The sequence below is a fragment of the Leptonychotes weddellii genome, chromosome 13 (assembly GCF_054177405.1).
Source record: "Leptonychotes weddellii isolate Sample4059 chromosome 13, ASM5417740v2, whole genome shotgun sequence".
Taxonomy (NCBI): Eukaryota; Metazoa; Chordata; class Mammalia; order Carnivora; family Phocidae; genus Leptonychotes; species Leptonychotes weddellii.
In genome coordinates this window covers 34,082,546-34,109,183 of record NC_138381.1, presented here as the reverse complement: position 1 = coordinate 34,109,183, position 26,638 = coordinate 34,082,546, and the positions used below count along the sequence as shown (strand labels likewise).

Here is a 26,638-nt window from a genome sequence, read left to right as displayed (position 1 = left end):
AAAAAAAAAACCTCTATACCTGAAATTAAAAATACAGTAGACTAGAGGAAGCAGAAGAAAAAAAATCAGTGACCTAGAGGACAGAGTAATGGAAAGCAATCAACTTGAACGGGAGATAAAAAATAATAATAAATGAGGGTTAAGGTAGCTCAGTGACACCATCAAGCATAACATTTGCATTGCACGGATCCCAGGAGAAGAGAGGGAAAGGGGGCAGAAAAATTATTTGAAGAAATAATAGCTGACAACTTCCCGAATCTGGGGAAGGAAACAGAAATCCAGATCCAGGAGGCACAGAGGTCAACCCAAGGAGGTCCAGACCAAGACACATAGTAATTTAAATGGCAAAAACAGTGATAGAGAATTTTAAAAGCAGCAAGAGAAATCCGTTACATACGAGGGAAACCCCAAAAGGCTATCAGCTGATGTTTCAGCACAAACTTTGCAGACCAGATGAAAGTGGCATGATATATTCAAAATCCTGAAAGAAAAAAAAAAACCAACAAACCTGCAACCAAGAATATTCTATCTAGCAAGGATATCATTCAGAATAGAAGGAGATAAAAGGTTACCCAGACAAACAAAAGTTAAAGGAATTCATGACCACTAAACCATCCCTACAGGAAATGTTAAAGGGGATCCTGAGTGAAAAGGAAAGATCATTAAGTAGGAGTGAGAAAAGTAAAAAGCAGAAAAGAAGTAAAATTAAGTATTTCTATAAAAATCAGTCAAGGGATTCCCAAAAGGATGTTAAGTATGACATCAAATATCCAAAACATGGAGGGGAGAGGAGTGAAGAATGGGTTCAAATGTCAGCAACCATCAACTTAATATGGATTGCTATGTGCATAAGATGTTATATACAAACCTAATGGCAACCACAAATCAAAAACCAGTCATAGACTTATGATTACCAGAGAAAGGTGGGGGTGGGGAATGGGTTAAATAGGTGAAGGGGATTAATTTAAATTCCACTTAACTAAATTCCAGTCTTATCTGGAATTTAAATTAAAACTTAAAAAAATAAAAAATAGTGCTTACTTTGGCAGCACATCTACTAAAATTAGAACGATACAGAGATTAGCATGACCCCTGCTCAAGGATGACATGCAAATTCGTGAAGCGTTCCATATTTTAAAAATAAAAATAAACGAATAAAAGTATAATTTATTTAGATATTTTCAAATATTAAAAAAACTAGTCAGATATACAAAGAATAAAGAGAAAGGAATCCAAGTATATCACTAAAGAAAGCCAGCAAACCATGAGAGAAGAAAGCAAGAGAAGGAACAGAGAAGAACTACAAAACAATCATAAAACAAGTAACAAAATGGCAATAGGTATGCTCCTATAAATACTTACTTTGAATGCGAATGGACTAAATGCTCCAATCAAAAGGGTGGCAGAGGGGCGCCTGGGTGGCTCAGTCGGTTAAGCGGCTGCCTTCGGCTCAGGTCATGGTCCCAGGGTACTGGGATCGAGCTCCGCATCAGGTTCCCCGCTAGGCGGGAGGCCTGCTTCTCCCTCCCCCACTCCCCCTGCTTGTGTTCTCTCTCTGTCAAATAAATAAATAAAATATAGAAAAAAAAAAAAAGGGTGGCAGAATGGATAAAAAGCAAGACCCATCTATGTGCTATCTACAAGAGACTCATTTCAGACCTAAAGACGCATACAGGTTGAAAGTGAAGGGATGGGAAAACATTTATCATGCAAATGGAATGAAAAGAAAGCCAGGGTAGCAATACTTAATATTGGACAAAATAGACTTTAAAACAGACTGTAACAAGAGACAAAGAAGGACACTCCATAACCATAAAGGGGAAAATTCAACAAGAAGATATAACAATTGTAAATGTTTATGCTTCCAACATGGGAACACCCAAATACATATAGAGCAGCTATTAACAAACAAAGGAAGAAATCAATAGTAAAACAGTAATAATAGAGGACTTTAACACCCCACTTACACCAATGGATAGATCATCCAAACAGAAAATAAATAAGGGAATAGTGGCCTTGAGTGACACATTGGACCAGATGGATCTAACAGATATAGTCAGAACATTCCTTCCCAAAACAGCAGAATACACATTCTTCTCAAGTGCACATGGAACATTTTCCAGAACAGATCACTATTAGGCCACAAACAAGTATCTTCAACTTCATAAATCTTTTTCTTCTCTAATATCTGGTAGTTAACTTTAGGGTTTATATTATACATCTTTAACTTATTACAATCTACCTTCAAGTGATGTATCACTTCACTTATAGTATTAGGAACTTATAACACTTTACTTACATTTCTCCCCTCCTAGAATTTATCATCCATTTTATACATTTGTTAAAAACTCTACAATGAAATATTATTACTTTTGTTAAGCTGTCAATTATTTTTATTTATTTTTTTTAAAGATTTTATTTATTTATTTGACAGACAGAGAGAGATAGCGAGAGCAGGAACACAAGCAGGGGGAGTGGGAGAGGGAGAAGCAGGCCTTCCGCTGAGCAGGGAGCCTGATGTGGGGCTCGATCCCAGGACCCTGGGATCATGACCTGAGCCGAAGGCAGATGCTTAACGACTGAGCCACCCAGGCGCCCCAAGCTGTCAATTATTTTTAAAGGGACTTAAATAATAAGAAAAATATATATATTTACCCATGTAGTTAGTTACCATTTCTGGTGCCTTTCATTTCTTTGTGTAGATCCAGATTTACTTCTGACATCATTTCCCTTTTGCTGGAAGGATATCCTCTAATATTTTGTTGTAGTGCAGTTCTGATGCTGATGAATTCTTTCAGCTTTTGTATGTCTGAAAACATCTTTATTTTGCCTACATTTTTTAAAAGATATTTTCAGTGGCTATAGAATTTAAAGTACAGTTTCTTCTTTCAGTACTTTAAGGATATTGCTCCATATCTTCTTGCTTACATTGTTTCCAGTGAGAAGTCTGTTGTTCTTACCTTTGTCTCTCTGTACATAACACCCCTGACCTCCTTCCTCAGCTGCCTTTAAGAGTTTCTCGTCACCGTTTTTAAAAATTGTTTTCGGGGCGCCTGGGTGGCTCAGTCGTTAAGCGTCTGCCTTTGGCTCAGGTCATGGTCCCAGGGTCCTGGGATCGAGCCCTGCATCGGGCTCCCTGCTCAGCAAGAAGCCTGCCTCTCCCTCTCCCAGTCCCCTGCTTGTGCTCTCTCTCTCTCTGTGTCTCTCTCTGTCAAATAAATAAATAAAATCCTTGAAAAAATTGTTTTGTGACTTGGTGTAGTTTTCTTCATGTTTCTTAGGCTTGGGATTCATTGAATTCCTTGGATCTTTGGAGTTTTGTTTGCAAAAAACTAGGGAAAATTTCAGCCATGGAATAAAATATTTTTGACCTCCCGTTCTCTTCTCTCCTATGAAGACTATATTTATATATATGTTAGGCTGATTGAAATTGTCCTGCAGTTCACAAAGGTTCCCTTCTACCTTCTTCTTCCTCCTCCCCCTCCTCCTCCTCCTCCTTCTTCTCTGCCATTAATACCATCCAGCACATTTTCATTTCAGACATTGTAGTTTTCTTTTAAAAAAAAAAAAGATTTTATTTATTTATTCATGAGACATACACAGAGAGAGAGAGAGAGGCAGGCTCCCTGCAGAGCAGGGAGCCCGATGCAGGACTCGATCCCAGGACCTTGGGATCATGACCTGAGCCGAAGGCAGACACTTAACCGAATGAGCCACCCAGGCGCCCTGGACATTGTAGTTTTCATTTCTAGAAATTTAATTTAGGTACTTTTTAAAAATATATATCTTACATTTCTATTTAAAATTTTGAACATAGAGAAGACAATTATAGTAATTGTTTTAATAGCTTTGCTTATTCTAACATCTGTGACAGCTGTTGGTTGGTTTCAATTTATTGATTATTTTTCTTATTGTGAATTGTACTTTCCTACTTCATTGCCTGGCGACCTTTGTTTTAATACCAGACATTTAATTTTACCTTGTTGAGTGCCAGGTATTTTTTTGTTGTTGTACTGTTGTACTGTTAATATTTTTAAGGTTTATTCTGGGATGTAGTTAAATTTCTTAGAAAAAGTCTGATCCTTTCAAGTCTTATTTTTATGATTCTAGTGGGTCCAGAATAGTGCTTAGTCTGGGTCTCATTATTTCCCGTTACTGAGGCAAGGCTTTTCTGAGTATTGTACTCAATGCTCTGTGAATTATGAGTTTTTCCAGTCTGGCTGGTGGGAATAGGCACTGTTCCCAGCTCGGTGTCAGTACCAGCCACTGTTCTCCAATCCTGTCGGATAGTTCTGTTCCCTTAGTCTTAGTCAGTTCCTCTCCTCCTGTGCTGGTAAATACTTCTCTGCTAAATACTCAAGGGTGACCCTCTCAGATCTCTGGGATTCTCTCTCTGTCCTAAGCACTTTAGCCACCTTGCTCTCCCTGTGACTCTTCAACTCAGGGAGACTGCTAGTCTCTGCCTGGGTACCCTCTCCCTAAGCCCTTAAGGCAGTAAGCTGGACAAAAGAGCTCACGTTATTCTGTTCTTATCTATCAGGTTAATGTTTATTATTGCCCAATGTCCAATATCTTTAAACCTGTTGTTTCATATATTGTGTCTTGGTTTGTTTGTTTATTTGAGGCAGGGGTATGAAATCCTGTTTTATGCTCTTGTTAATCCATCTTGAGTGGAAGCAAATGTCCTTTCCTTGATTTTCTCAATTTGAGATTTTAATTAGTTTCCATAAATATTATGTGCATTCTTGAATTTTTTCTTTCTTTTTTTTTTTTTTAAAGTAGGCTCCACGCCCAGCGTGGAGCCCAACTCGGGGCTTGAGCCCACGACCCTGAGATAAAGACCTGAGCTGATATCAAGAGTCAGACACTTAACCCACTGAGCCACGCAGGCGCCCCTTGGATTACTTCTTTGACAGTTTTCTTCCTTCTGTTTACTCTGTTCTCTCTGAAATTTGTCATTTGGATGTTAAATCTTCTGGACTAACCCCTAATTTCCCTAACCCCTAATAATAATGCTTTTTTTTAAAATTGAAGTGTAGCTAACATACAATATTATTTTTAGTTTCAGGTGTACAACATAGGGATTTGACAGTTATATACACTACAAAATGCTCACCATGATCAGTGTAGTTACCATCTGTCACCATACAAAGTTATTATAGTATTATTGACTTTATTCCCTATGCTATTTTTTATTCCCATGACTTATTTATTTTATAACTTTATTTTATTTTGTACCTCTTAACCCCCTTCACCTATTTTACCCACTCTCCACTCCTGCCAGTTTGTTCTCTGTTTATGAGTCTGTTTCTGTATCTGTTCGTTTGTTTTGCTTTTTAGATTCCACATATAAGTGAAATCATGTTAATTGTCTTTCTCTATCTGACTTATTTCACTTAGCATATAGGTTGCTTCCATATCTTGGCCATTGTAGATAATGCTGCAGTGAGCATAGGGGTGCATATATCTCTTTGAATTGGTGTTTTTGTTTCCTTTGGATAAATACCCATAAGTGAGAATGCCTGGCTGGCTCGGTTGGTGGAGTATGTGACTCTTGATCTCGGGATCTTGAGTTCAAGCCCCACGTTGGGTGTAGAATAGATTACTTAAATAAATAAATAAATCTTTAAAAAAATACATAGAAGTGGAATTGCTTGATTATATTTCTATTTTTTATTTTTTAAGGAACCTCCCTACTGTTTTCCATAGTGGCCGTACCAATTTACATTCCCATCAACAGTGCACAAGGGTGCTCTCCACATTATTGTCGTTATTTCTTACCTTTTTGATACTAGCTGTTATAACTGATGTAAGGTGATACCTCATTGTAGTTTTTATTTTTATAGTTGATATACACTGTTACATTAGTTTCAGGTGTACAATACAGTGATTTGATAAGTCTGTGTTATGCTACACCCACCACCAGTGTAACTACTACCAACTATCACCATACAGAACTATTACAATACCATTGATTATGTTCTCTATGCTGTACCTTTTCTCCCTGCAACTTATTCATTCCATAACTGGAAGCCTGTATCTCCCATTCCCCTTCACTCATTTTGCCTATCCTCTACCCCCTGGCAACCATCAGTTCTCTATATTGATGGGTCTGTTTCTGCTGTTTGTTTGTTCCTTTGTTTTGTTTTTTAGATTCCACATATAAGTGAAATAATGTAGTATTTGTCTTTGTCTGACTTACTTCACTTAGCATAATATCCTCTAGGTCCATCCATGTTGTCTCAGATAGTCAGATTTCTTCCTTTTTTATGGCTGGGTAATAGTCCTCTGTGTGTGTGTGTGTGTGTGACATCTTCTTTATCCATTCATCTATCGAAAGATACTTGGGTTGCCTACGTATCTTGGCTATTGTAAATAATGCTACAATAAACATAGGAGTGCATATGTCTTTTCAAATTAGTGTTTTCATTTTCTTTGAATAAATACCCAGGAAGTGGAATTACTGAATTGTATGGTAATTCTATTTTTGATTTTTTGAGGACCCTCCATACTGTTTTCCATGGTGGCTACACCAGTTTGCATTTCCACCAACAGTGTAGGAGGGTTCCCCTTTCTCCACATCCTTGCCAACACTTGTTTCTTGTGTTTTTTATTTTAGCCATTACAGCAGGTGAAGGTGATATCTCATTGTGGTCTTGATTTGCATTTCCTTGATGATTAGTTGTGTTGAACTAATTGAATTGTCCGTTGGCCATTTATATATCTTTTTTTGGAAAAATGTCTATTCAGGTCCCCTTCCCATTTTTTAATCATATTGTTTGTTTTTTTAGTGTTGAGTTGTATTAGTAATTTATATATTCCAGATATTAATCCCTTATTGGATATATCATTTGCAAATACCTTCTTCTATTCAGTAGGTTGCCTTTTTGTTTCCTGGCTTCCTTTGCTGTGCAGAAGCCTTTCAGTTTGATGTAGTCACAATTATTTTACTTGCATATGTGCATAAAGGAACCAACTAGGCAAATAAACAAAGAAATACTGTTCTACTTCCACACTAACATAACTTATTAAGACTTGTTGAATTATAGTGAATTGGAGTAAAACATTTGAGTGCAGGGCAGATTGGAGCAAGCAAAACGTTGGAGCACACTCCTAACTCTTTTATCTGACTTTTAGTTTGAACCAAGACTATGGCTACAACATGGATCATGCTTCTTATATTTATTTGCTTAACTTCAAAAGAAAGACTGGTCTTGCCTTTGTCCCATGCAGGCCATGTGCAATGAGCCACCAGCCATCTGTGCGGCCCGTGTCAGAGGACAGACATTGAGCCTCAGATAGTTGCCAGGCTCCTCTCTCGTGGACTTGCGAGCAGGGACCCTCTTGGTGGCTGCATGGGCACCTCAGCACTGCCCTCAGCACTTGTCCTCAGGATTAGATCGTGCCAGGGTTCTCTTCCAACTCTGCCAAGAATGTCTTTGAGACAGAGACTGATGGAAAGAAAGTGAGTAGGAAAGAGCTAAAATGAGGTTTAACTCTGGAGTTTCACAGTGCTGGTTCAACTGTTTGACTTTATAAGGAGCCTGCCCTCCAAGTTTCAAGCATGTCTCAGGACTTGTGACTACTCCTAAATCTGAGATCTAGAGAGGTTGGAGAACCCCTCTGGCTGGCTAGGGGGGAAACAAAAGGAAGCCCTATGTGTCTGCACTCTGCTGTCATTCATTACAAAAGGCTTCTTTCTCTCTCCTGTTTTTTGTAGGGGAAAGGGTTGGCAAAATTTAGAAGCTCTCTCTCTTGAATGAGGGAGGGAAAGAGGAAAGAAGAGAAGGAGAAGTTCATCTTTGTTTGGGGAAAACTTTAGGTCCGTAACAACAACAAACATCAGTTGTGGTGGGTAGCCTCAGTCTTGCCGAAGGAAATCCAGGCCACATTAAAATCCAGGGAATTTGAAATGGCGGCGTTTGTGGTGGCTTGCAAATTTCCATTGGTGATTTCTTTAAAGCCAAAGAATTATAATTAAAATAGAAATGGATCCAATTATATCTGCCTTCTGTCTGAAAGGATGTAGCTGGTAATGAGAATCACATGTCTAAACTTCATCTCCTTCTATTTCCAAGCAAGTTGTCCCCTGGGAGAAATTCCTTCTTTTCAGCAAAGCTCGGTAAACCACATTTCTCCCTCCTCCTTGGCTACTGTGGTTTTGCACCAATTTCTTAAAATCCCAGCAAATGGAGCTCAGTCATAGTAAATGCTCTCATTTCTGTCTCCTTTGTTCTCTTTATAAGACAGACCAGGGTGATATGACATATCTTTTTGTTTCAAAGAGACAATGATAAGGAGAGTAGGATCTATCTTAACCAGCCAAGATGCACCCTATTGTGAATGACAGACTGGGTGGCTTAGGCCATTGCCACCTGGGATATTGTGAGGCTGTGAGGAGATGGCTAGGTGACCCGGGGATAGTGAGGAGCTTACTAGGTGGCCAAGGGAGGTCTTAGGGAGAATTTTACCCACTGAGTGCGTGAGGCTTAGATAACATGATGGTCATCACTGTGCCTTGAAACTGGCAGAGGCTGTACTGGAGCAGAATGCCATGGTTGCCAGGAATAAACCGATTATATAATAATATTGTTCTTATCGTGACTACAACTCATGATCGATTTGGTTTGTGTACTGCAGATCCATTCAAGCACAGCAGGGCAGCCCAACACTCTCCTCCTTCCAGGAAGCCCTAGAAGCAACAACAGGGGCAGAGTCAGCCCCAAGTGCCCAGCTGTTGTAAACGTTCACATATAAGTCTTTGTATAGACATATGTTTTTTGCGTGCTTATTAATCATTTGAATATCTTCTTTGGTGAAATAGCTATTAAAATCTTTTGTCCATTTTTAAATTCTGTTGTTTGACTTCTTATTCGTATATTCGAGATACAGATCTTTTCTCAGACATGGATTAGCAAATATTTTCTTATAGACTGTGGTTTGTCTTTTTATTTTCCTAATGGTATCTTTTTAAGAGCAAAAGTCTTTAATTTTGATGAAGTCCAGTGTATTACTTCTTTGGGATCATACAGTGCTTTTTTTGTATAATATTTTAGGACTCTTTACCTAACCCAAGGTCATAAAGATTTTCTGTAATGTTTTCTAGAAGTCACTTTTATTTTTAAGCCTATAATTCATTTTGGGTTAAATTTTATATGTTTTGTGAGGTGAGGTTCCTAGTTCATGTTTCTGCATATGGATATCCAACTGTTACAGTAACATTCATGGAAGACCATTTTTTACTCAACTGAACTACCATGGCACCCTTGATGAAAATCAGTTGACTAAATATAAAGGTTTATTTCTGAACTCTTAATTCTGTTCCATTGATCTACATGTCTGTCTCTGTGCCAATACCACATTGTCTTGATTACTGTGATTTTGTAGTAAGTTTTGAAATCAGGTAGTATGAGTCCTCCAACTTTGTTGTTCTTTTAAAAAAATTGTTTTGGCTACTGCATGTCTTCTGCATTTTCATATACATTTTAGGATTGGCTTGTCAATTTCTACAAGCAATTCTACCAGGATTTTGATGGGGATTCTATCGGTAAATTTGGGGAAAACTGCCGTCTTAATAATATTGTTTCTTTCCATCCATTTTGAAGATGGAATATATCTCAATTTATATAGATCTTTAATTTCTCTTATAATGTTTGGTACTTTTTAGCATACAAGTCTTGAACTTCTTAAGTTAAATTTACTCCTCTAAGTATTCCTTTGAATGCTATTGTAAACAAGATTTTCTTAATTTTGTTTTTGGACAGTTCATTGTGAGTACATCGGAAAAATTGGTATTTTGTATATTGATCTTTTATCCTGAGATTTTCTACATACTGGATTATACTGTGAATAAAACCAGTTTTTCTTTTTCTTTTCCAGTTTGCATGTATTACCTCTGGTTAATCTTTCTTGTTTCATTGTACAGGCCAGAACCCCCAGTATTGAGCTGAATAAGAGTGGTGAGAGCAGATACCATTTTGCTTTCAACCTATTTGTGTCTTTGAATTGAAAGTGTGTGTCTTATAGGCAACATATAGCTGGATTTGCTTTTTTATCTACTCTGACAATTTGTGTCTTTTGACTGGGATATTTATTCTATTCACATTTAATCTAGTTACTAATATGATTGGATTTATGTGTCATTTTGCTATTTTCTATATGCCTCATGTCTTTCTTGTTTCTCTATTTCTCCTTCTTTTGTGTGTGTGTGTGTGTGTTAAACAAAAGAACTTTAATTCCTTGGTTGATTTTTTAAATTTTTTAAAATTTTATTTTTTTAAAGATTTTTTTTCTATTATTTGACAGAGAGAGAGAGAGCACACAAGCAAGGGGAGTGGCAGGCAGAAAGAGAGGGAGAAGCAGGCTCCCCACTGAACAGGGAGCCTGATGTGGGGCTTGATCCCAGGACCCTGGGATCATGACCTGAGCCGAAGGCAGATGCTTAACAAACATCTGAGCCACCCAGGCACCCCCCTCCTTGGTATTTTTCAGTTATTGTCTTAGTATTTGCTCTAGGAATTACAGTATACATTTTAACATATAACAATCTACCTCAGGTTAATGCTAACTTAATCCAGTAAATTATAGCAGCCTTGTTTCAATATAGCTTCCTTTTCTCCCTACCCCACCTTCACTTTTGTGCTGTTAGTGTCATATATATTAACACATCTATATATGTTGTAAACCCCAAAATATACTTGCTCTATATAATTTTATGCCACCGAAAGAAATAGTAAAAGATGTATATTCTTTAAGTCTTTTATAATTACTTACATTTTTTACCATTTCTGGCATTAATTTCTTCATTTCTTTTTGTGGATTCAAGTTACCAAGTGAAGTAATTTTCTTTAATCTTGAAGGACTTGGTTTAGTATTTTTGGTAAGGCATGTATCTTAGTCTCACATTATCTCAGTCTTTGTTTATCTAAGACTATCTTTATTTCACTTTTGATTTTGAAGAATAGTTTTGCTGGATATAGAATTCTTGGCTGACAATTGTTTCTTTCAGCACTTTGAATTTGTCATTCTAATGCTTTCTGGCCTCCATTTTTTCTGATGAGGTTTAGTCATCCTTTGTAGTTTTGATCCCCTACATATGATTAGTTTTTCTCTTGCTACTTTCAAGATTTCCTCTTTGTTTTTTGCTTTCAAGAGTTGGATATGACTAAGTGAAGATCTCTTTGTTTTTCCTAATTGGTGTTCATTAGGTTTCTTGGATCTATAGATTAAAGCTTTCATAAAATTTGAGAGGTTTTCAACCATTATTTCTTTTAAATTTTTTTCCTGCCCTTTTTCTCTCTCCTCTTATTCTGGGGTTCCCATTATGCAGTTGGCATGCTTGATGTTCTTTCACAGGTCTCTGAGAATTTGATCATTTTTTTTTTTTCAATTGTTTTTCTCTTTGTTCTTCAGATTGGAGAATTTCTATTGACCCATCTTCAAATTCACTGATTCCTTCTTCTAATATCTCAAATTTGCTGATCTCATATAATAAAATTTTCATTTTGTTACTGTATTTTTCAACTCTAGGATTTCCATTTGGTCCTTTAAAAAATTATTTTATTTTTATTGATATTCCTACTTGTCAAGTCACTTAATATTTTCTTCAAATTCTTTAAACATGGTTTCCTTTGTTTGTTTTTTTTAACATACTTAAAATAGCAGCTTTGAAGTCTTTGTCTATTAAATCCAGTATTTGGGCTACTCAAAGACAGTTTCCATTGGCTTTTTCCTCCAACTATGGGTAATGCTTTTTTTTTTTTTTTTTTGCATGACTCATACATTTTTGTTGAAAATTGAATATTTTAGATCATATAACTAATCTAGATTCTTTTTATCCTCTGAGATTCTTAGTTGTTACTGATTTTTGTTGTTTTTAACTTGCCTGGATTTTGTCTATAGAATCTGCCTCACACACACACACACACACACATACACACAACCCAGTGTGCATCTACTGATGATTCTGCTCAGTGTTGTTGGGTTTTTTTTAATTCTTATTTGTATTTTTTCTTTTGGGGGCCTAGCTTCTTTTGGGTCACCTTTGTGTTTGCATAGCTTAGTAGTCACTCAGTAATTGGTCAAACGTTGTGCATAAACACTATGAATCTGTGTTTGAATTGGGGGACATATTTAAATCTGGCAATTTCAACTCTGCCTCTGGTGTTAACTTTAACTCCAGGCCCTCTTGGGTCTCTTCTGTGCATATGCACAGGCTCCTAGACAGGCAGGGTTATGTGGAATGTTTACCAAGACGTCAATGGCTATCTCATCTCCAATATTTCCTATTCGATTTCTTATAGTCTTAAAGTCTTATATTGCTCATCCCAACCAGGATAGCAGCTTCAGGTTAGGAGATCTGCAGGCTTTTCCCATTTGCTGCTGGCTGTGAGTTTCTGCTCTCTACTCCAGACCAAGTGAAGGCCAGTCCTGTCCTGGCAGAACAACCAGGGTGATTGGGCTGCGATGAAGGGTGACTGGACTGGGATGAAGGGTGGAAGCAGTCTCAGGCAAGAACCCACCTGTCTCCACTGTTTTCACCTGAATCTTTATATTTTTATGATTGTATGTTTCTCAATTTGTTGTTTACCTGTGGTCAGTTTTCAGAGCCCCTGCAATGATTGTTTTTTTACAATGATGTCCAGTTTTATAGTTGTTTCTAGGGGGGGAGGATTTGTTGATCTCTTAATTCCTTTATAGCTGGAAATCCCACCTACATACATTTTTTTTTTTTAAAAAGATTTTATTTATTTATTTGACAGAGAGAACAAGCAGGGGGAGCGGCAGAGGCAGAGGGAGAAGCAGGCTCCCCACCGAGCAGGGAGCCCGATGTGGGGCTCGATCCCAGGACCCTGGGATCATGACCTGAGCTGAAGGCAGACGCTTAACTGACTGAGCCACCCAGGCACCCCATACAATGCATTTCTAAAGAAATGTGTTTTATTATTTTTAGGCATGACATGTTATCATTTTAGCTGTGAATGAATACTAATAAGTAAAACTATATTTAGAAAAACTGGATTGCTTCTTTGCTTTTTGGCTAAGGTAAAGCATAGAAAAACTGTAATGTGACTTTGACATTTTATGGTCAGAAACAGAAAAGCTTTCCAAAAGGCATTTTGAAATCATTTCTAAGATTTCAAGTCTTTGATTTGAAAAATCTATTTATCTGAATAGCAAGAGTCTTGTATTTTTACAGCAGAAAATTTTTTCAAGCTTTTTTTTTTTTCAAGCTTTTAACTTAGCAACAAGCATATGAATGAACTAGAGTCTAAATTAAAGAATGCTGAATTTATTTCTCACCATGGTTGTTATTGAGGCATAATATAAATATTTCCCTGGTATACTACAAGGGGTTGAAGGAATCTAGGGGTCATGATTTGCCATCCTCTTTTAAATGGATTCAGCTGTAATGTCTGTGGCACCAGGAGAAAGTAGAAGTCTACACATGGACCAGGACTGTGGCCATTTCGGGCACTCAGCCAGACCACCTCCCCTGGTCCTGAAGTTCACTCCTCCTTTTCAGTCCAGTCCTTTTGCTGCAGCTCTGATGAGGACATGGGAAGAGGGGCTGCAGGACCTGGAGGACATCTTGCCCTGGTCTCAGAGGCCACATGGCCACCAGGGGGAGACTGAGACATCCTAGGACCCTGGAAGCAGGGCAAAGAGCCACCCCTGCCTGAGGAGGATAAGAGGACATGTGGAAAGGAAGGCCTTCCCACCTGAACCACTACATACTTGTCTCTGGTGAAGTTTGAAGCCATTGACCTTCTCCTTCTACTTGAAGCTCTCCTTTCTGCGAGCCCTTGTTTCATCACTGACCAACCCATCTCTCCTTAAGAACCACTCTCTCCTAAGGAGAACCTCTAAGGTTCATCTTTATCTCCCCCCAAACTGGGAGCTTTATGTACTCTGTACCTTCATATGGATGGTTCCCAGTTCTTGACCCTTTCACCTCTACTTTAATTCCAAATGCCTCCTGATTTGTCCCCTTCATCCTGCCCTGCCCAGGCCTCAGAGACCCTGTGTTTCCCACATCATTCCCCTGCTGGGGACTGGATGGCTCCCTACTGCCTAGTCAGGCTAGTCTAGGTCCTGCTGACTTGCTGGGTCTTCTGTGATCTGGCCTGGCCTGGCCTTACCTACTCCTGCTTACTTCCCAACTGGACAGTGTGATGGCCACGGGGTGCAGGACAGGGAGAAGGCCAGGGATCGGGCTGGCACAAGTGTAAGTGACTGTGCCATTAACAAAAATTCCCTAGTGTCAGCACCAGAAAAATACTTTTTACATAAAATCAATAACAGAAACGCTTAGGGTAAAGCATGTTTTTAAAGGCATTAGTGGGGATGATTCAGAATAAGCAGATCCAGGGTGTGGATGTGAGCTCAGAACAGCTTCTCTGGTATGAGATCTGTGACTCCATCCAACAGCTGCCCAGTACTTTCTAACCACTCTTCCTTTCCTGGCACAGTATTGCTTCATGGGTTGAGTGTGTCCTCCCAAAAGATATGTTGAAGTCCTAACCCCAAGTACCTCAGAATGTGATCTTATTTGGAAATAGGGTTGCAGATGTCAGTAGTTAGGATGAGGTCATTCGGGTGGGCCCTCATCCACCATGACTGGTGTCCTTATAAGAAGAGGGAAGATGATATGAAGACAGACACGCAGGGAGAACACCATGTGAAGACACAGGAACAGAGACACAGAGGGAAGACAGCCGTGGGAAGATGGAAGTAGAGATTCGAGTGACACTGCCACAAGCCACGGGTGCCTGGGTTACCAGAATCTGAGAGAACCAAGGAAGGATGCACCCCTGGAGACTTCAGAGAGAAGATGCCCCAGCTGATGGCTTGATTCTGGGCTTCCAACCTCCAGAACTGTGAGAGAATACATTTCTGTTGGTTTAAGCCACCCAGTTTGTGGTTCTTTGTTCTGGTAGCCCTAGGGAATGGAGAAACACGGTGTGCATGTTTTGTCATGCTTCACTCCATCTTCCTGGTTCCCTGCATGGTCATCCCAGGGGGGGCCAGTGGCTTTAGGAAGCAGGCACATTTTATAGACTTAGATTTTTACAAGACAGCCTTTTGGTTTCGCCCACAATTTCTTACACTTATCAGCATCTCATACGTTATAGAGGAAAGTATCTTTTCGTGCTCACTATGCAAATACAGCTGTTTCTTAGGCACTGTTGAAGAACTAGCTGGGCCTGACTCTGTGACTCTGTAACAGAAATGGCAGGAGTATGAGGCTGGGGCCCTGGATACGAAGCGCTGTCCTGGGCAGAAGCCAAGCAGGAAGTGGACTGAGCGGTGTGACAGTGGCATGTGGCTGCCTCTCTGGACCCTGTCCCACCTCCTCCTTGCTCATACAGGCTGCTCCCTCTGCTGGGGACTGTCCAAGCTGGCTCTTTGTCCCACTGAATGGCTCAACCCAAGTGTCACCTTCCACCTAAGGGAGTTCTATTGTCCTCCTTGCTATTCACATCCTTCCCAGCCCATTCTTTGTTTGCTTCCTAACCTTTATTATGATTTGTCACTATTTATTTGCCTACTTGTTTATGGCCATAGTGAGCTCTCTGAGTATAAGAGCTATTCCAGGTTTACTCCCACTCTATCTCTGTACTGGGCACCGGTTCCCAACACATAGCAAGTGCTCAAAACCTCCTGAGGAAGGCATTCCTACTTGAAAGACTCAGTGACGTGCCTGTGAACACGCTGGACATCATCCAGGGCATTCTTATTTCTATTGTTCTAAACCACTAGACTCCCAGACCTGCCTCCCATGGGCCCCCAGGCTTAATGATAAGTTGTAGCCTAAGGTTCCTGTTCTTTGGTGGTTCCTCATCTTCGCCTTTCTGACCCTCATCCTCAACCACGCTGTATGCTCTCCATGGGTCACCAATGTAGACTTGGGCTTTGGGGACCAGTGCTTCTTCAGGAGGCTCCTGCAAGCATTCCCAAAAATCTAAGTGCATGCGCACTCAGGAAAGATATAGACAGGGCCCGCCAGGGCAGGGGAGACACTTAGGATCATCCAGGGTGCCTGTCGTGGCCTCCTTACTATCCTCCTGCTTCTGCCCTGGCCCCAACAGTCTATTTTTCTCTCAGCAGCCAGGGGCGGGGGGGTGTCTATTAAAATGAAAGTTGACCCATGTCACTGTGCTGCGCAGAATGACCCATGGCTCCCCTGACCACCAAGAGTGAAAGTCCAGGGGCGCCTGGGTGGCTCAGTCGTTAAACGTCTGCCTTCGGCTCAGGTCATGATCCCAGGGTCCTGGGATCGAGCCCCACATGAGGCTCCCTGCTCAGCGGGAAGCCTGCTTCTCCCTCTCCCTCTCCCACTCCCCCTGCTTGTGTTCCCTCTCTGGCTGTCTCTCTCTCTGTGTCAAATAAATAAATAAAATCTTTAAAAAAAAAAAGAGTGAAAGCCCAGGGCCTCACTGTGCCTGCCACGGCCTCTGGGGTCTGGCCCCAGCTACCCCTGTGATTCATCTCCCATGCCTACCCAGATAAATGCATGTCTGTCTCCTCCACTTCCTTCAAGTCTTAGTTCAAATGTCACCTTCTCAGTGGACCCACCTGGGCCACCCTATTTTGGGAGTCATTAAACTTTTTTTGTGAGGCAGTTGTAGATTCACATGTAGTTACGAGAAATAATACAGGCAGATCGGCTGGGCCCCTCACGCAGTTTCCTGCAGTGTTAACATCTTGCAAACCTATAGCACAATAGCACAACCAGGACATTGAGGTCAAGATGCAAAATATGATATCGTGCCACGACAGGCACCCTAGATGATCCTAAGTGTCTCCCCTGCCCTGGCGGGCCCTGTCTATATCTTTCCTGAGTGTGCTTCCTGAGTCGATACAGTCAAGATACAAAATATCTCCCTCCCAGCAAGGATCACTCATACTGCTCTTTTATAGCCCCGCCCCTTCCCTTGGCCCCGCCCCCTCCATAGCCCTGGCGACCATTCAGCTGTGCTCCATTTCTATAATTTTGTCATTTCAAGAATGTCGTATAAATAGAATCATATAGTATAAGGGTAGATTTATGGTGTAAGTGCCTCTCTGGACATATAGTATGGTATAAGTCTACCCTGAGGGAGAGACTTTTTTTTTTTAACTGAGAATAATTCTCTGGAGATTTCCCCAGGTTGTGGGTGTATCAATAGTTCATTCCTTTCCATTGCTGAGTAGTAAGTATCCCACAGTAAGGAGATGCCAGTTTGTTTGATCATTCCCCCTATGAAGGACAGCGGGGTTGTTTCCAGTTCGGGGTTTGGGGCTCTTACAAATAGAGCTGCTCTGGAAATCCATGTTTAGGATTTTGGGTGAACACAAGTTTTCATTTCTCTAAGATAAACAGCCAAGAGTACAATCGCCAGGTTGCCAGGCCATTCTATCTTGAACTGTAAACTCCCCACACATTCCCGGAAACACCCAACATCTTTCACCCTGATCTGCTTTCCTATTTTCCACGGCTTTCACCTTTTCATATACTCTATGAAGAGCTTACTTATTTATGAGGTGTCTTCCTCATGCCCCCCTGCTGTTATTCAGGGCTAGAGCATGGTAAGAAGTGCTGTGCTGGCACCAGACCTGATGTCCCCTGCCTCAGGGGACTGTTTGCTGGGATTATGAGGGCACATAAACGCCGCCGTGCCCATGAGCGGCGTCATGGGGTTGTGACGACAAGACAGAGCCCATGCATGGATTCCCCAGATAAAGCAGTCTGCTAGGCTTACAACCAGGTCACACTGAGCTCAAAAGCCAAATCAGTGCTATCCCCAAATAAAGCTTACTGCTCAGGAAAGGTTTAACTTAGAAACTGATTTATGATCTGGCCAAGCAGAGCTGCAGTCCGTGCAGACCCCCTACCCCCAGCCCTGCTTCGAGGCACCCACCAGTCCCAGGGGAGGGACTCATTCTGCAAATGAGCAGAAAGGATTCTAGTTAAAGAAGTCAGAGAGTTCCAGAGGCAGGAGAATCAAGACAGGACTGTATTTCATGCTGAAAAGTGAAAACCAAATAAACAAAGCTGCCTGTCGTGGCAGCCGGCCAGCTCAGCTGTGTAAGTGAATAGCAAAAACATTCCTCTGCTCTGTGGAAGCCCCTGGAAGAAATCCAGAACCTTGTGTACTTAGCCTAACTGGGGGCTTGTTGTCATTATTATCATTACCACAAATTCATCTATTTCTTAATACATTGGTTTCTTTCATTTTGCTTGACATTTGCACTGATTAGGTGAATGCTGGAACAAGTGATTAAATAATTTTGTAAAATAATGCTTTGGCTTGATTCAAAGTGGAAATGTTTATAGTGTTCCCATTAACACCAGATGATGTCAGCCTGACTATTGTGCTGCTTTTTCAAAAACACACGGGGCTGAAAAAAGCCTTCTCAAACAATCCAAAATGAGTCAAGGCTCTAAAAAGACTTTTCTCCATAAACACCCTCCTCTGTGATTTGGCCCTAGCAGCAAAGCCCATGAGGATGTTGGGAGCACAGTGGCTCTGAATTGGGAATTCACATGTCTCGTCATCTGAAGTGTCATCCAGAGAGATGACTGTGTCAAGTGCCGCCTGTGTCCCCTCCCAGCCTGGTTCTGTGGGATCTGACATTTCTGGGCTTTGATTCCTGTGACTCCTGCCCCCCCTTTTCTTCCTGACCCTTTTTTGTCCTCCACTTTACCCTTCCTTTTCTTCCCTCTTCTCCCCCACCCTAAGCTAAACCAACTAAACTAACCAAGTAGCCCATCTAGACCTCAACCCTAAAGCATGAGTGTTCCTAATGGAGATATAGCTGTAGCCTCGGTGCCATAAGCCACCATCCTCACCCAGGAACCACAGCTCCCCCCCTCAGCCCTGGACAGCTGGAAGGAGGAGAGAGTATCCAGGCCCAGGGAGTAACCCGTGCCAGGGGGCAGTTCTCAGTGTTCCTCCCCAAGCAGATCCACCCTGTACGAGCCCCATGTGGACCTTGTCCCAGCCACTTGCGCTTCCTCAGTACCCCCAGAGAACCAGAGGAAGCATAGGAGATAATCACCGTGGTCTCTTCACAGTGTTGTGGGGTGGAGGGTGGGGTCTGAAGAGGGAGGTTTCATTGCAGGCTTCAACATGATATCTGGGGAAGATTATTTTCAACTTGTGGGGGAAAGGAAAATCCATTTCTAGAGTCCTCGATGACTAAACTATAAATGCTTAGTGAGCACTGCAGGCCAGGACAGGCAGGACCCTGCCCAGGCCTGCATCCTGGGTCAAGAAACCACAGTAGGGACCATTGTCCTCAAAATCAGAGGCCCCAGAGCCTGGATCCATAAGCCAGGCTATATTGGGCTGATCTCATGGTGGCTCCTGTATTATTCTGCTCAAGCTCCCATAACAGAGGACTATAGACTGGGGAGCTAAAGGACAGAAATTTATTTTCTCACCGTTCTGGAGGTTAGAAGTCCAAGGTCAAGGACTGACAGGGCTCATTTCTGGTGAGGACTTTCTTCCTGGCTTGCAGACAGCTCTCCTCACTATGTCTTCACACAGCTTTTCCTCCATGTGTATTCTCAGAGAGAGACAGAACTCTCTGGTGTCTATTGATTGATTGACTGAGAGAGCACATGTGAGTGGGATAGGATCAGAAGGAGAGGGAGAATCTCAAGCAGGCTCCAGGCTCAGTGCAGAGCCCCATGCAGGACTCGATCCCACGACACCAAGACCACAATCCGAGACAAAATCAAGAGTTGGATGCTCAACTGACAGAGCCACCCAGGCATCCCTCTGGTGTCTCTTCATATAAGGGCATTAACCCTATGGAATCAGAGCCCCACCCTTATGACCTCATGTACCCTTGCTCACCTCCTCACAGGCCCCATCTCCACATACAGTCACATGGGGGGTTAGAGCTGGACAGGAAGAAGGAACAGGCCATGGTGCATCGTATGTAGCCAACTAGCCTGCATATGAGAAGGCCAGGCATCCTCTCCCCACTTCCCTCCCCATGCGGTGGGGAGAATACCATGAACGCTGTGCCCTGCGCGGTTGTGCGGCACTTGCAGGAGCTCATGTATGTGGAGCCTTGAGCAGTGGAGGGAGAAGCACTCAGGAGGCGGAGGCAGGAGGAGAGTAATCTCACTTTTTCATGGTGCCCCAGGGAAGAGCCCTAGCTGCCATCTCTCTCTGGCCTTATGCCTCCCTACTATCTGTTTCTAAACCTAGACTCTGAAAGAGCCACCATGTGTCTGTGGACGAAAATTAGGGACCTGCTGCCCTTGCGGCTGTTGAATGCAGAGCAATCTAGAATGTGGCCTGCGGTGCAGGGCAGCTTGGTGGTCCTAGCAGCTGCATGGACCAGCAAGAAAGCTGCCTGCCTCAGGAAAGAGGGTGTGTGTGTGTCTGTGTGCACGCATGTGCGTGCGTGTATGTGTGCGCATGCACATGTATGTTGGCAGTGGGGGTCATTGCTCTGAGTCCTAGCAATTAGCTGTGACTCTGGGAGGCCGGAAACATGGCCCAAGCAGACAGTACAATTCAGCACCTTGGGTCCCACTGTTCCCAAAAGCCTGCAGTCCTGGCCTAGGACAAGGCCCCGAAGAGACTGGGGAGCCAAATGGGGGAGACATGCATTATGGCAGATGTCTGAGCAGTGTGTCCCCAGAAACCAAGGCCCTTTGTAGAAGTGTGTGTGTATGTGTGGGGGAGGGGTTAGTTAGTGTGTAACACTGATCCCCACTCTCTCCTGTCCCCTTGAGAAGAGAGAACCCAAGAAGAAGCTGAAGCAGAGACTTGTGATCCTCACATGGGGTGGGGAAGACAACTTGGCCCTTCTGCAGCCAGCACTCCTAGCTGGGTGGCTGGGGAGGTAGATACCTGCTTCTACCCTTAGCAGAAAAGAGGCAAGAGGACTCAAGCTTTTAGAAAAGGTAACGATATTTTAAAAGAAGAGTAAAATTACTTAACTGGCAGCCACAAAGAGGTGTCAGGATTCTCCAATATAGTGTGGACAGCCAGCCCTAATCTGAGTTATATGATGTATGCTAGCCCCTCAGTTACCTGAGTTGGTCATGGAATATACTAGCCTCAACAGGACACCTATGCAACAGGTTTCTAGAGTCCCCGGGGTATGCTAGGCCAGTATAGCCCTAGAGATACAGCAAACCAGACAGAGTCCCATCCCATGGAGCTCGCACTTAAAGCGGGAAGAGACAGACAGTGAGCCACTAACAGAGTAAATCAGTAAATTTCACTGTGTACCAGAAGTCAGATTGGTGCCACAGAAAAAGAAAAGCCAGAAAAATAAAAAGAAGAGAGGTGTGCAGTGATAGGGCGGGTGGAACAGGTTACAATTGTGGTCAGAGAAAGGCCTCTGGGGAAGGTGACGTTTGAGAAAAGACGGAACAGGAGTGAGCCAAGTGGATATGTGGAGGAAGAGCCTTCCAATCAGAAAGAAGAGCCAGTACAAAGGCCCTGAGGCAAATAAGATAAGGGAGGGTTCATGGGTAAAGTTTACATGGGCCAATATGGAAGAGTGGAAAGAGAATGGTATCCACATAAATCAGGGCCCTCCTCCGTGTGAAGTTCAAAAAGTCCCCTCACCTGATTCTCTGAGCCACAGGCCTTCCCAGGCCGTGAGGCCAGCACCTCATGAAGAAAGACTTTATCTCACTGAGCACATTCCACTCAGTCTCTGGACTTGATTCCAGATTGCTAATTTCAGTTGTTACGACTCTGTTTCCCAGCAGCTCCTTGCCTCACCTTCCCCTGTGGTGGGTGAGCTTTCCTTATGTCTGCTTTACCTTTCATTCCCCTGATCATGGTTCACACTCCTCTAGGTACACTCTGCTTGGCTCCCTCCAACCCCACCCTCAGAAGGGTCTCCTGACTCAGTCCAGCTGCTGGAAGCTTTTACTTCAGAATCTAGAAAACACACTCCCACTCCCAGGTTTTCCTGGACCCAGAGTCGGGGTCAGGACCAGTTAGCCCTCACAGAGCATTAGATGAAATGATTCATTACATCTTTCCTGGATCCCAAGAGAAATCTTGAAAAATGTAATACATTCCTCACTGCCTTAGAAGCCAAGGCAATGGACACCTTTTACCCTTCCTGCAAAATGCAATCACGATTACAATACTATAGAATCTTTTTTTTTTAAGATTTTATTTTATTTGAGAGGGAGAATGAGAGAGAGAGAGCACATGAGAGAGGGGAGGGTCAGAAGGAGAAGCAGACTCCCTGCTGAGTAGGGAGCCCGATGGGGGACTCGATCCTGGGACTCCAGGATCATGACCTGAGGCGAAGGCAGCAGAATCTTAACACATTTGGATAGCTCTTTGGGAACATTTATCGCGCTCTTCAGAGACACAAAGGAGATGGAGACCCCAGGGAAGATACTGAAATGTACCTGCTTGTAGAAGGTGTAGAACACCTTTCAGCTTGTTTTTTCATTTGTGCTTTTGTTATTTGACTTATTCTCACTAAAGTAAAATGAAGATCTCAGCTCTGCCCCTCCTGAGCAGCAACATCTAGAAAAATTCCTTTCTGATTGAGAGATGCTGTTTCTCTCAGCAAATTTCCTCCTCACAATAACTCTTGTTCAGCACTACCAAACCCTCTGAGGTACGCCTCAGTCTACACCTTATCTTCTCATCCGGGCTTCCTACCTGCACAAGCTCTCCCACTGATTAGACTGTACTCTCCCTGAGGGAAGGAGCAGAACACCGTAAACCTCTGTAGGTATTGTCTTGGCCACCGAGGAGCTGTAACATGGCAGGCCTTCAACAGACCTGCTGAAGTAGCTCTAAACCGCTTCTGAGGTTCCTGTCAGAACAGCCCAAATGTCTCATCACTTCTAGGGGCCTGAACTCTCAGGCTCCACAGAGAAATGTCTTCATGCCCCACAGCAGAGTTGTACTGAGTAAAGTTATTTATGTGGGATTTGTACCCACAGGTAGCTATGCTATAAAAGCAAACATCTGCAAAACTCTAAGGCTTAAAAGGATAATGTTTTATTCCTTACTCATACTCCAAGTCCGCCATGGGCAGCTGGTGACTCTGCTTCGCTCTGTGTTGCTCACTGAAGAATTCAGGCTGACAGTCTCCCCAGTGGGGAGCATCGCTGTTGTTGTGATGGAGTGTATTAGTTTTCTATTGCTCCTATAACCAATTATCACAAACTTAAGTAGCTTAAAACAACACAAAGTTATTGACTTAGTTAGGGAAGTCCAAGTCCAAAATGCACTAAAATCAAGGTGTTGGCAGGGCTGCTTTTCTTCTGGAGGTCTAGGGGAGAATCTGTTTCCTTCCTTCTCCATCTTCTAGAAGCCACCTGCATTCCTTGGCTCATGGCCCTCTATATCCATCTTCCATCAGAGCAAGCAGTGTAGCATTTTCAAATCTCTTTCTCTTTCTCTCTGTTACTTCTGCTACCATCTCTCACTCTGACTCTTCTGCCTACCTTTTATGAGGGTCCTTGTGATTACACTGGGCCTACCTAGAGAATCAAGGGTAATCTCTTTATGTCAAGACTCCCAGCATTATCACATTTGCAGTATGCTCTCTGTCCAGTGAAGTAACATATTCACGGGTTCCAGGGATTAAGATGTGCACATTTTCGGGGGCCATTATTCAGCTTACCACACAGAGTGACAGTGTCCAATCATACACAAGGATATTTGCCTTGAAGCATTCACACTTTACACATTTCTTTGGTCAACCAAGTCACATGGCCATACCTAACTTTTATGAGGCAGGAAGTACAATCTCTCATATATAGAGAATGAAGAGAATAAGAAGAAACACCTTCAGTTCTTCTTCAGGATTAGGATGAAGAAGAATGCAAAAGGCCTTCAGGACCATGACAGCAACAAAAATAAATCTAGATGAACTAAGAATCATACATTTTTATTTGGTGGATGAGTTGTAGATACAGGGAAGCCTGACTAACTGAATTTTAGGTGGAGATGAGCCCCTCATCATTAAGCCAACCTAGCCTGGGTGCAGGTAGGTAGAAGAACGGGCCTGCTATAGAAGAAGACACTGTGGCTGGGAGGCAGCCAAGCTTTAAACGACAGTTAGGTTATGATTAAACAAGAGAAAACAAATACAAGCCCACAAACCCAAGAAGCTGAGCAAGTCAAAGGCAAAATAAATACAAAGAAAAACACACTCAGGCACTTTGTAGTCAAAGTGCTGCAATAAAGTTAAAGAAAAATGTTAAAAGAAGCAAAAGGAAAAAGATACATTATATACATACAAAATTAAAGCTGACATCTCATCAGAAACAGTGAAGGCCAGAAGACAATGGAACAAAACCTTTTAAGTCCTATAAGAAAAACACCTGCAACTTAGGGTCAGTAAACTATAACTACCAAAAATAGCTTTTAAAAATTAAGGCAAAATAAGGCATTTTTAGATAAACAAAGGCTGAGAATCATCTCTATCAAATTCACACTACAAGAAATGTAGGTTGATAGAAAATGACATCATTAAGTCAATGAGAGAAAACACAAATTTCAAACATCAATATTAAGAGGGGGTTTCACTAGCAGTCATGCAGACATAAAAGATTAATAAAGGTTAATAGTTTTTGAATAATTTTATGCTAAAAAGTACTAACAAGTTAGATAAAATAAATTCCTTGAAAAACAATATTTATCAAAACTGACACAGGAAGAAATAGAAAATCTGATGATCTCCATGTTGATTTTTAAAATTGAGTGTGCACCTAAAACTCTTTTGTGATTGAAACCTTTTCCAGTCACAGATGGTTTCACTGGTAAATTCTATCAAACTTGGAAGGAAGAAATTATACCAACTGTACAGAGACTGTTTCAGAGAATAGAGGAGGAAACCATTTCCCAATTTTTAAATTTTTTGGCCAGCCCAACCCTAATACCAAAAGCATACAAAGACATTACCAGAAGAGAAAACCACAGACCAATATCTCTCATGAACACAGACATAAACATCCTTAACAAAATATTAGCAAATTTAGCCCAGCATTCTTTTTTAAAAGGATAATACAACATGACCAAAAACAGGGAAATTTCCCCAGGAATGTAAGGTTGTTTAAGTTTTTTAATAGCAATCAATATAATTCATCACATTGTCAGAATAAAAGAAAAATCATATGAGCATCTCAATAGATACAGGAAAAGCATTTTACAAAATTCAGTAGTTCTTCAGGATAAAAACTCTCAGCACACGAGGAGTAACAAAGAAACTTCCTTTAAAAAAAAAAAAAAAACTTCCTCAACCTGATAGGGCGAACTTCAAAAAACCTACAACTAACAGCATACATAATGATGGAATATTGAAAGTTTCACCTTAAAATGAAGAGCAAGGTAAGGCTGCCTACTCTCACCACTTCTATTCAACATTGTACTGGACATCACTATTCACTGGGACAATAGGGCAAAAAAAATAGGCATAAAGATTGGGAAGAAAGAATTAAAATTGTCTAGAACTAGTCTTGCATTCAGCAAGGTCCCAGAATACAAAATCAATATTCAAATGTAAATTGTATTTCTATGCACTTGTAGCAAACGAGTAAAAATTAAATTAAAAAATACCATTTCAGGAAAAGGGCCAGAGGGAACACTTTGGGGTATTGAAATCTTGTTTATGATGGTGGTAATGCCCAGTCTGAAAATAGAGAAAGCAATTCTATTAGAAAAGCACGAAAGGAATAACATACATAGGAATAAGGAGGCAAAAGACTTGTATCCTGAAAACTACAAAACATTGCTGAAAGAAATTAAAGTAGACCTAAGTAGAAAGACATCCCATTTTCATGTATTGGAAGACTTAATATTGCTATGCTGACAGTAGTACCCAAAGGCAATATGTAGAGTCAGTGCAATCCCTATCCAAATCCCAATCGCATTTTTTTTTTTTTACAGAAATAGAAAAGCCTAAAATTTAAATGGAATCTTAAGAAATTCCAATTGCCAAAATAAATTGGAAAAGAACAAAATTGAAGGGGCGCCTGGATGGCTCAGTCATTAAGCATCTGCCTTCAGCTCAGGTCATGGTCCCATGGTCCTGGGATCGAGCCCCGCATCGGGCTCCCTGCTCGGCGGGAAGCCTGCTTCTCCCTCTCCCACTCCCCCTGCTTGTGTTCCCTCTCTCGCTGTGTCTCTCTCTGTCAAATAAATAAAATCTTAAAAAAAAAAAAAAGTTAAGTTCTCCCGATTAAAAAAAAAAAAAAGAACAAAATTGAAGGACTCACACTTCTTGATTTCAAATGAACAGACATTTCTCCAACAAAGATATACAAATGGCCCAAAAAGCACATAAAAAGATGCTCAACATCATTAGTCACCAGAGAAATGAAAATCAAAATCATAATAAGATATGCCTTCATACTCACTAAGATATCTATAATAATTATAAAAAACAGCAATAGAAAATAAACTCTGGGGGCGCCTGGGTGGCTCAGTTGGTTGAGCGACTGCCTTCGGCTCAGGTCATGATCCTGGAGTCCCGGGATCGAGTCCTGCATCGGGCTCCCTGCTCGGCAGGGAGTCTGCTTCTCCCTCTGACCCTCCTCCCTCTCATGCTCTCTGTCTCTCATTCTCTCTCTCTCAAATAAAAAAAAAAAAAGAAAGAAAATAAACTCTGTTGGAGGGGATATGGAAAAATTGGAATT

The 26,638-nt window shown here is 41.6% G+C and overlaps 1 long non-coding RNA gene and 1 other non-coding gene across 5 annotated transcripts in view; both read left to right on the top strand.

Annotated features, from left to right (window-relative positions):
- LOC115944754 (uncharacterized) overlaps positions 1 to 26,638 on the top strand; it is an 80,312-nt gene that overhangs the window by 32,031 nt on the left and 21,643 nt on the right. The gene's annotated exons all lie outside the window — the stretch shown is intronic.
- On the top strand, positions 1,034 to 1,137 carry LOC115944755 (U6 spliceosomal RNA). The gene has a single exon (XR_004079270.1). It is a non-coding gene; the product is annotated as a U6 spliceosomal RNA (small nuclear RNA).